Below are 9,970 nucleotides of genomic sequence, written 5' to 3'. Positions count from 1 at the left end.
ATAATAAGCTTATTTTTCAATTGCTCTTGCATGTCATCATTGAAGGAAGCATTATCTAAAGTTAGAGAAAAAATATTTTTGTCTATACCCTATTCATTCAAAAATCCAAGTATCTTCTTAGACAATTCAGATCCAGTATGAGGAGGACGATGAGACATATGACAAAAGTTAATAATTTTACTTGCTAGCTTCAAATTTGAATCAACATAATGAGTAGTCAAACAAATATAACCATCAGTTGTACAAGTTGGCCACAAATCAGAAGTTAGAGATATCCTAGTAGGAATACTAGACATCTCTTTTTTAAGCCTATCTTTTTCTATCATGTAGATTCTCATGACATCAACCTTAGCCGTATTTCTAGAAACAGGAATATAATCTGGATTCAAGTAGTTAATTAAGCATTTAATCTTCTTAACCTCAACAAATTTTAAAGGTAAATCGTGTTCAATGATTGCACAAGCTAACATGTCATGTACCATAGTCTTTACCATCACTAACCCCGCATTTATATATGATTTTGCAACCATTGCATTTAGCCCTCTCAATCCCGTCATCCGCAACTCCTACCTTAGTGAAAGATTTTCATACATCGAAAGTTAGAGATTTAGGCTCTTTGTTACTCTTACCCAATTTAACCGATTAAGATTCTTGAATCTCATCTTCAACATCTTCCATCTCATTGTCAACATTAATAGGATTTGAATTATGACTAGAACGTTCCATATGAATTGTTGTCCAAAATAACAACAAAATATTCAAAATAAAGTTAGCATCATGTGAATAATGAATCACAAATTGGTAGGGACAATAGATGTGGCCCCTACAAGAAAGCTTGAAAGGTTTTAAGAATTTTATTCAAAAGAATAAAATAACTGATTCAATTTCCAAGAAAGTATTAATAGTGCGTTATACATAATCAAAATTTCATTCAAACTATTTAGGTGGTAATAATGCAACAAGGACGTTTCTGAAGCATACGTATTTCTAATCTTGTATATTTAACATTATTCAAATTTTTCTTCAAAATTACCTATGACAAGGGGCAAGAAATATAAGGTTAGATTTCATGTGAGAGGTAAACCGTATGGATTTGGTTGGAATAACACACAAGTCCTAGTAATGGCTAAAGTTGGTATAAGAGGAAACTATCAATTTAAGAAAACAACTCTCAAATATGATAATAATTAGTTAATGAGTCCATCTCAAAATGATATTAAAATTAACTTTGAACCAGATTCTATAGACACCAATCTTCATTTTGTTTTTATGTTGATATTTATATATGTACTGCACTACTTGCTTAGACATTTTTTAGTGTAGTGAAAATAAGTACTATATGTTGGTAAAATATATTGAAATAAAATGTGTATGATAATTGGCATAAAAGTATTTGTAACAAATTATTGGATTAAATACTATGCTATGCATTATGATGTGTTCTATCCAAATAGTTGTTGATATTGAGTTGTAGTTTTTGTGATTATGTGTGTATTGACAGGGTTGGTGTGATTGGTTGATGCAGTGTAAAGTGTTCGCTTCCCTGCACGTATAGAAAAGATGTATTGTTGTATAATTTATAGTGACATATAAATCTTTAGGCCTTACAATATTAACCAAACCATCTAATAAATTTCTACCCAAGCAAATTTAACCAATCCCACTCTTAAATCATGTTAACCACATCATTCGAGTGTAAAAATAAATAAAAACTTTGAATACCCTTTACTAAGTATTTATTCATGACACATTTTAGAGAATAATTGCATTTATTATCCACCAATGAACATAATCACTACATTGAAAGTAATAGAGGATCTGCATTATATTAACTTATTATAAAAGCATAAGCCCTTAGCATGCCTAAATCTATTTTGTCACAAAATGAAGAATACACAATACTATTATTACCATCCTCTTAATTCTTGAATGCCATAACCCAATACATTGTTTGAAGTAATGACAAGTATTGTGTATCGAGTGTGTGATAAACTAATAAAACTTAAATAATTGAATAAATCTTTATGTACGAATTGGTCCAGTAGCAATTCCATTGAAGATAAATCTACCTATAATTGTCATCCCACTAAAATTTGAAGAAAAGCTAACAAAAAAAGCTAACAACATTTTAAGATTAAACAAACCTTAACAGATCCACAAACTCAAAGACAGTATAATATAAATTCAGATCTATAACAGTGTTCCAATTAAATATTTGAAGTGAGAAGGTTTATGAACTTGGAGCAGCGGATAAAGAAAATGAAGAAACTCATATGAAGAAATGCAGATGAAGAAAATTGTTTGGATTTTTTTAATGTTGGCCGCTGGGCCCGGCCCTCCGTGGCCCGTCTAATAAATGGGATTTTAAACCGGGTTGAATATAGTTTTTGAGCTAAAATTACCAGCCTGGCCTACAAAAAGTACATATTCAAACGGGATGGCCCGTTGGGTCAAACCCATGTTGTCATCCCTAACTTTTTCATGTTTTTATTAACCTTATTCTAATCAAAGTTGATTGAAGTAACGGCAGTGCAGTAGTAGAAATGAATCGATGTGAACTAAAAATGCAAGGTTAAAAGATGTAAGAAATAAATTAATTATTTTAACAAAGTTGTAATTTGATTTACATTGTACTTGATTTAAGAGGAAAATTGAGTGAAATGAAAGTTGAAGAAAATAAATATAATAAAAAATGGATTTTCATATGAAAGAAAGAAAAAATGTATATTAGTAAACTGAAAAATACTCAAATAACAAAAAACAAACATTATTAATACCAAGTTAAGAGCAAATATTACATTTCCATCCATTTTCTCTCCATATATGAATAGGAAAGACAATGAGTCTGGATAGGTCTAGTAGTGCACTACCTAGACCCGTCCTATTCTACCATTTTGGGACCTAGATCCTCCTCGGACCTACACGAGTACTCGTTGGGTCTATTATCCGTGGATCCTTGAGTAGACAGTGGATCTATGAATACTCATAAATTGATAAAATATTTAAAAATTGAAAAGAACTTATATATTTGTGCATAGGTTTCTTATAATCTTATGTGTTATTTTATACAATAAAAAGAAAAATAAATATGATAATAACAATTATAAAACATAATTCAAATCAAAGTATATAACTTTAAATTTTTATTTCAATATAAATATTTTACTAAAAAATATAATTTAAAATAAGAAAATAAAGCATATTGAACATCTAATATCTCTCCATCAACATAACATTACTTCATAATTATGGATTAATAGATATAATATCATTGCTTAAAAATACAACATCACGATTATGACGAAAAATATGTTTAGTTATTATTGTATACATACATATATATATATATATATATATATATATATATATATGTGTGTGTGTGTGTGCGTGAATTACAGATCTGGGTTGTAAGTATTAGATGGCACCTAAGAGATAGTGAATTAGTTGTTGGAAGAAATGACCAATTTTTCTACTTGTAAAATCAGAAAGTGTTGCAACGGAAATGTTGTAGAAAAATTACCAAGTAAAAGTTATAACAAAAATGAAAGAGTAGAGAGGAGAGAAAAAGAATACATATATTTATACTAGTTCACTTTTTTGTTCACCGAAGGCTACGTCTAGTACCCTTACAACACAAGAGATTTCTTTACTAGATATTATAAGTTGTAATTACAATTTCTCTACCCTAGACTCTTTATACCTTACACACACTAATATCTCACACTCTTGGAAAACAGCCTTTCCAAGTACAATCTTCCCCTTTTCACCACACCCTTGTGATGACAAGTTTACAACAAGATTGAAGAATAAACTCTAGGGCAATGATTACCTTTATAAGATATAAAAATTCTATAACTTTCAATCTTCTTGCTCACAATACACTTAGTATACAATGCTATTAGAAGTTTTTAAGTTTGAAAAACTTTAGAACTTGAACTTAAAGCAACTTCAAAAAAATCTGAAAGTTTGGAACAAAAGTTGCATGAAAAAGTGCAAAGAATTGTATATGAAAGTTGTGTATAAATTTGTGTTCAAGATATATTTCGAAATGGATGTTTCAATGCCTTCAAATAGGCTTATAATCAGTCAATATACCCTTCCATGAAGTTGGAACACGATTGGATGCAACCCATTAAGTTTGGATGAAAGTTGTTCATATTGGATTTGAAAAACTGATTTTACTAACTCTGTGTAATCGGTTACACCATAGTATAATTGATTACCCAAATTCTATGTTTGAGAAATAATCGATTACTGCTTTGCAGTAATCGGTTACACTATGTCATACTTCTTGGGTAACTTTTTACTCATTTAGGTAACTTGTTATGCAGTCTCAGTAACCTGTTACTCATTGTCACATAATCCAAGTAACTTATTACCTAGGTCTAGGAACTTGTTACTCAGGTCAAGTAACCTGTTACTCAGCATTTTAAAAATTGTTTTACATTGTCTAAGATTTTTCCAATTTCTTTCAAAATAGTTTTATAGATGGAAATCTACAATACTACAATGATCTGAAAATTTAAAGAGAATTATATTAAAATCGAAAGGGACTCACATTTGATGGGATTATCTCATTCTCTAGAGTACTTGACCTAAGAGATAGATATAAAATCAGATGAATCAAAAGAAGCCAAACCCTAAAAATCAAATAACGAAAAACATCATAATAAAATTAGCTATACATAGTAAGGGATTTGAAGTTTGAACCTAGATTAGAGTGATTGAAGAATGAAGTTTCATAGGAACTAGTTGATTGAAGTTGGACTTGAATTATTGATTGTAGGAACTGATGAATATAGAAATTATTGATTGTAGGAACATGATGAAAGAATTTGGAGGAAACGAGATTGATGAATTGAAGAACAAGGAGCAATTATTATATTGATGAAGAATAAAGAGGGATTATTATGTTGATGATCAAGGTTAAGAAAGAGTGAATTTGGACAAAGGAAGATGAAAGAGGAGGGAGTGTTCGGGTTTTAGGGTAATAATGGGAAAAAGGAGAGGAAGAAGAAAGATGAAGGACTTTAATGGGAAAATGGAATGTGTCGGACAAAGGAGAGAGAGAAAATGAAAGATGAAGGGTTTTGAGGCTCTTTTTTTACACGGGTCCAACTATAATAGCTAATGGGTTGGCTTCAGTATTAATTTTGGCACAAACTAGTTAGTGTGGCAAAAGAATCGTGGCTAACAAGATATTTTCTTGTAGTGTATCTGTACACTTTCAGTATAAAGTTAATCTATAAGTCAGTATATTATCTATCATTTATTTCTATTATTTTTTTAATAGTCAATGATGATAAAACATGAATATTGGATGATGTAGTAACAACATATAAAAATCATACGTTATCCATGTATATATTTTTCCTAATTTATTAAATTTGATGTTATGTTTGGTTCTACTAAAAATAGAAGGAAAGAAAAGATGAGGAGAGAAAAGTAGAAGAATTTTTTTTCCCATCATTTGGTCGAAAAGAAGTCAAAGGAATGAAAGAAAAAATGACTGTGAGGCCCACCAAAAAAATTTCTTCTCATATATATGGAAGAAAATGGATATTCGAATCCGCAAGTACCCGCTGGTAATACCCACAACGAGTCAAGTTTAGATCCTTGTTTTTGGACCCGTAGGTAGTTGGGACTGGAGATTATGAAACCCACAATAGAAGGGTCCAAATTTGGGTAATGAAGTACCCAACATAATGGGTACCCATGGGAAGAAGATCTTGCTCCTAACCTTGACACGATTTTGATGAAGACGCCAAGATCACAAAAGAAGAAAAAGGAAGAAGACATTGAAGACAAAGAAGATCAAGATTCAAGGCAACTAGACTCTAAGTCTTCAATTTGTACATCTATTATTTAGATAGTGATGACTTATGTAACATCACTTATTTTTAAGTGTTAATATGTCATTGTTTTATGAAAATGCAGCTTGGAAGTCTAGAGTTCATTTCAAGGTATTAACAATGTTGCTTTACTTTTTATCCCCTTCATAAGATTATTCGGTTAGGTGCTTGATTTTATGACTTAAGTAAATTTCATAAAGTGATTTTAGTTTGGATATTACAAAACCTGAAGAAAAAACAGTGATTTGTTGCCTATTGTAGAGAATGAAGTTTTGTGAATGTAAAAACTTATGTTTTAATTTATATTTCATTGATTGTGTTAGGAGCTAAAATTGCAATGACCTGTATGTCATGGTGAGGTTGGTTAGTCAACTTTATCGAAGAAGGATGGATGCTATACGAGAGAAGAATGAAAAAAATCTAACTATAAGTAATCTAATGTCCTTTGCATACTTCCCTTATGAGACAAGAAATGCTTGCTCAAAACAGTCTAATATTGATATGTGTGGAATCATAAGTTTATAGTATGGAGTCCAATCATGTTGAACATATTCATTTTTAATCTTCTACACCTCTCCTGATATTAGTTGCCAAACTCCCTTAATTCATTTATATTATGCTGAGAATTGTCATTTGAGTGTGTTCAATGTCTCCCTTTCTCAATTCTCTAGTGCAATGGAAAAGTGAAAGTATATTTTGGTGATTCTTTCCATAGAAGGATATAGTTGAGGGAAACTGATACAAAATATGTATTAATCTCATAACACCAATCCTTGAAGAACAAGACTTTCTTACATAGACTTTCTTAAATATGCAACAGGGAATTAGTGCAATGGGGTACTCATGTGAATGACTTGCCAACAAAGGGATAGATAATTGATGTTCCCAAGTAATATGATGATTAGTGTATGTAATTCATTCCTTTCTTTGCATTTGAGGATTTGGTAGCTAGAAATAGTTTGTTTCCAACATTCACACAATCACATATGACTGTCATTTTTAAAAGTAGTGCTGCTATAAAATTTTGTGTTAATATTCAGATTTAGCATAAGATACACTACATCTTTGTCTTATTCATTTTTGTAATGAAAATGAAACATGTTTCCAGTTTACATATGTTTAGTTCAATCATAAATTTTCATTCTCCTGTATAAATTGGTAGCACATAGATTAAAATAACTTTGGCTAGTTTCAATTGTGTGATGTAGGTAGTACATGTATCTAAGTGTATCTTATGATAAACCACAAGATGAATGAAAGAAATTATACTTTATATTTACCCTTTATATCTTCTACTCTTATGGTACTAAAACTGAAGAATCAGGTGTGTATGATTTCTGAGGTCAGGTTAGAAGTTAAAACAAAATAATAATACTATATCATGATTCAAATGATGAATTTATTACCATTTTTTTTGTTGTAAATGCCTAACCTATACCTTGTAAGTAATTTATTTTATTTCGTTACTAAATTTGAGATTAATATTACATAGTATCTCTAATGATTTCATAATTTAATTTAACATCAAACACAGATTCATGCAGTTATGATCGATAAGAGTTGGATTGAAAAACTAATTAGATCAAAGGAGTTCTTGGATAGGGTGGTGCAATTTTTGGATTTCGCCTTTTCAAATGTAGCTATAAATGATCAAATTCCATGTCCTTGTATTAAAATGGGTAATAGAATTTAAGTGTTTAGTCATCTACTTCAAAAAGGGTTTCCTAGAAAGTACACATTTTGGCACAAGCATGGGGAAAAGCATGTGCAATATAATGTTGAAACTATAGCCCAACCACAAGAAGAGTTGGTTAGAAAATATCCAATGCAAGATATGTTAGATGGTATCTTTGATGATAGTGGAATTCAATATTTTGATCACTCAAATATACCAAATGATGACCAGCCTAGGGGTGATGCAAGTAAAGTCCAACGAGAAAAAATAAAAGAACAATTAGGTGATGGAAATGAAGAATTGTATCCTCGTTGCAAAAATATAGTAAAATATCATTCATTGTTCTTTTGTATCATATAAAAGTCTTATGTAGTGCAACAGACATAACTTTTTCTATGATCATTGATCTTTTAAATGATGCTTTTCCCCATGCTAAACTCCCAATATCTTTATACGAGGCAAAATTTTGATTAAGAAGTTAGGTTTAAGCTATGAAAAGATTCATGCATGTCCGAACCATTGCATGTTATATTGGGGTTCTGTGGAAGACAAGAAGAGAGACAATTGCAAGATTTGCAATGCATCTAGGTGGAAATCTAATGAAAATATTGGTGGTACAAATGATATGGTGGTTGACCAAAATAAAAAAATATACCAGCAAAGGTATTACGGTACTTCCCACTTATACTAAGATTGCAAAGGCTATACATGTGTTCTAAAACTGCAGAGCTTTTGAAATGGCATGCTAAGAAGGCAAACCCTGATGGGTTGGTAAGACATCGGAGAGATAGTAAAGCATGGAAGGAGTTTGACAAAATGTATTCGGACTTTGCTTTAGAATCTCGTAATATACGGCTTGCATTAGCTACAGATGGTTTCAATCCATTTGGAACATTAAATTCTAATAATAGCATTTGGCATGTGATGTTGTATACTTGCAATTATCCTCCATGGTGTTGTATGAAGCAAACTTCTCTCATAATGTCGATCATAATTCCTGGTCCAAAGATGCCTGGTAATAGTATTGATGTTTACTTGCAGCCCCTAGTTGCAGAGTTACAAAAATTGTGGAAAGGGGTGGAAGCTTATGATTCCTCTACAAATGAATCGTTTCAAATGTGTGCTGCATTGTTTTGTACTATTAGTGACTTCCCAGGTCTAGACAACTTATCTGGATGGAACACTCACACATCACTTGCTTGTCCATCATGTAATTTTGATATAAAGTCTAAATGGCTGATGTTTGACGGAAAATTTTGTTTCATGGGACATTGTCGATATTTACCACTTGATCATAATTATAGGATCAATAAATCGTCCTTTGATGGTTCTATTGAGATTAGTCATGCCCCTATCCCACCTTCAGGTTCAAATGTGTTGCGAGATATAGAATTGAGTCGTAAAAAGCCCCATGATGAGGTTAAAAGTGAAAACAACCCACCACAATGGAAGAAAAAGGGTATATTTTGGGATCTACCTTATTGGAAGCATCTTCTTATTCGCTATTGCCTTGATATGATGCACATAGAGAAAAATGTTGGTGACAATGTATTATTCACAATATTTGATGACAAAAGTAGAACAATAGATAATCTTAAAGCTCATAAAGATTTACATGCAATGGGAATTAGAGAGAAGCTTCATCCATATCCGAATTCCTCTACGTTACCCTCATCATGCTTTAAAATGAAAAATCAAGAGAAAGATATCTTTCTAGAAATTCTTAAAAGTGTGGTATTTCCGGATAGTTTCTCATCAAACATTTCTAGATGTGTTGATGTAAAGAAACGCAAGATCTCTGGACTAAAGAGTCATGACACACATATTCTGATGGAACATATTTTTTCCAATTGCCTTTAGAAGATCCCTTCCAAAAGTAGTTACTTCAGTGTTGATTGAGCTATGTAACTACTTTAGAGAACTATCAAACAAAGTTTTAAATGTCAAATATTTAGAGAAACTCCAACAACGAATTCCTTTGACCCTTTGCCATATGAAAATTATATTCCCTCCATCCTTTTTCACTATCATGGTTCATTTGGTCATTCATCATGGGAGGAAGCAATCATTGTTGGTCTTATACATTATAGATTCATGTATCCTGTTGAAAGGTATATTTTTAATTTACATGCTTAGTTATTTATTTTATTATGACTTTACTTCAATGTTGATTCATTTCCTTTTAATTATAGGACCCTTGGCCATTTAAAATCATATGTCCGTAACAAGGCTGCACCAGAAGGTTGTATAGCTGAAGGGTATATTATGGAAAAATCTCTCACTTTTTGTTCGAGATATTTTATGAATGGTAACATTGAAACAAGGTTCAATCGACCAATATGCAATGACAATGATATTGGGGTCAATATTTTTAGTGAATCTACTATCTTTTCAAATTTATTTCCAACATTGGGCAAATCTATTGGTGCGTGCAAGATTTTTT

The 9,970-nt window shown here is 31.2% G+C and overlaps 1 long non-coding RNA gene across 1 annotated transcript in view; it reads left to right on the top strand.

Moving 5' to 3' along the window:
• The window catches only part of LOC109347527, an 11,388-nt gene continuing 2,687 nt past the window's right edge, over nucleotides 1,270-9,970 (top strand). Inside the window, exons 1-2 of the long non-coding RNA XR_002107610.1 lie at nucleotides 1,270-1,549; nucleotides 3,654-3,662. This is a non-coding gene — a long non-coding RNA (uncharacterized LOC109347527). The remainder of the gene's footprint in view (nucleotides 1,550-3,653; nucleotides 3,663-9,970) is intronic.

This window comes from Lupinus angustifolius, chromosome LG05 (genome assembly GCF_001865875.1).
Source record: "Lupinus angustifolius cultivar Tanjil chromosome LG05, LupAngTanjil_v1.0, whole genome shotgun sequence".
Lineage (NCBI taxonomy): Eukaryota > Viridiplantae > Streptophyta > Magnoliopsida > Fabales > Fabaceae > Lupinus > Lupinus angustifolius.
Note: the sequence above shows the minus strand (reverse complement) of the source record. Positions and strands in the feature narration are given on the sequence as shown.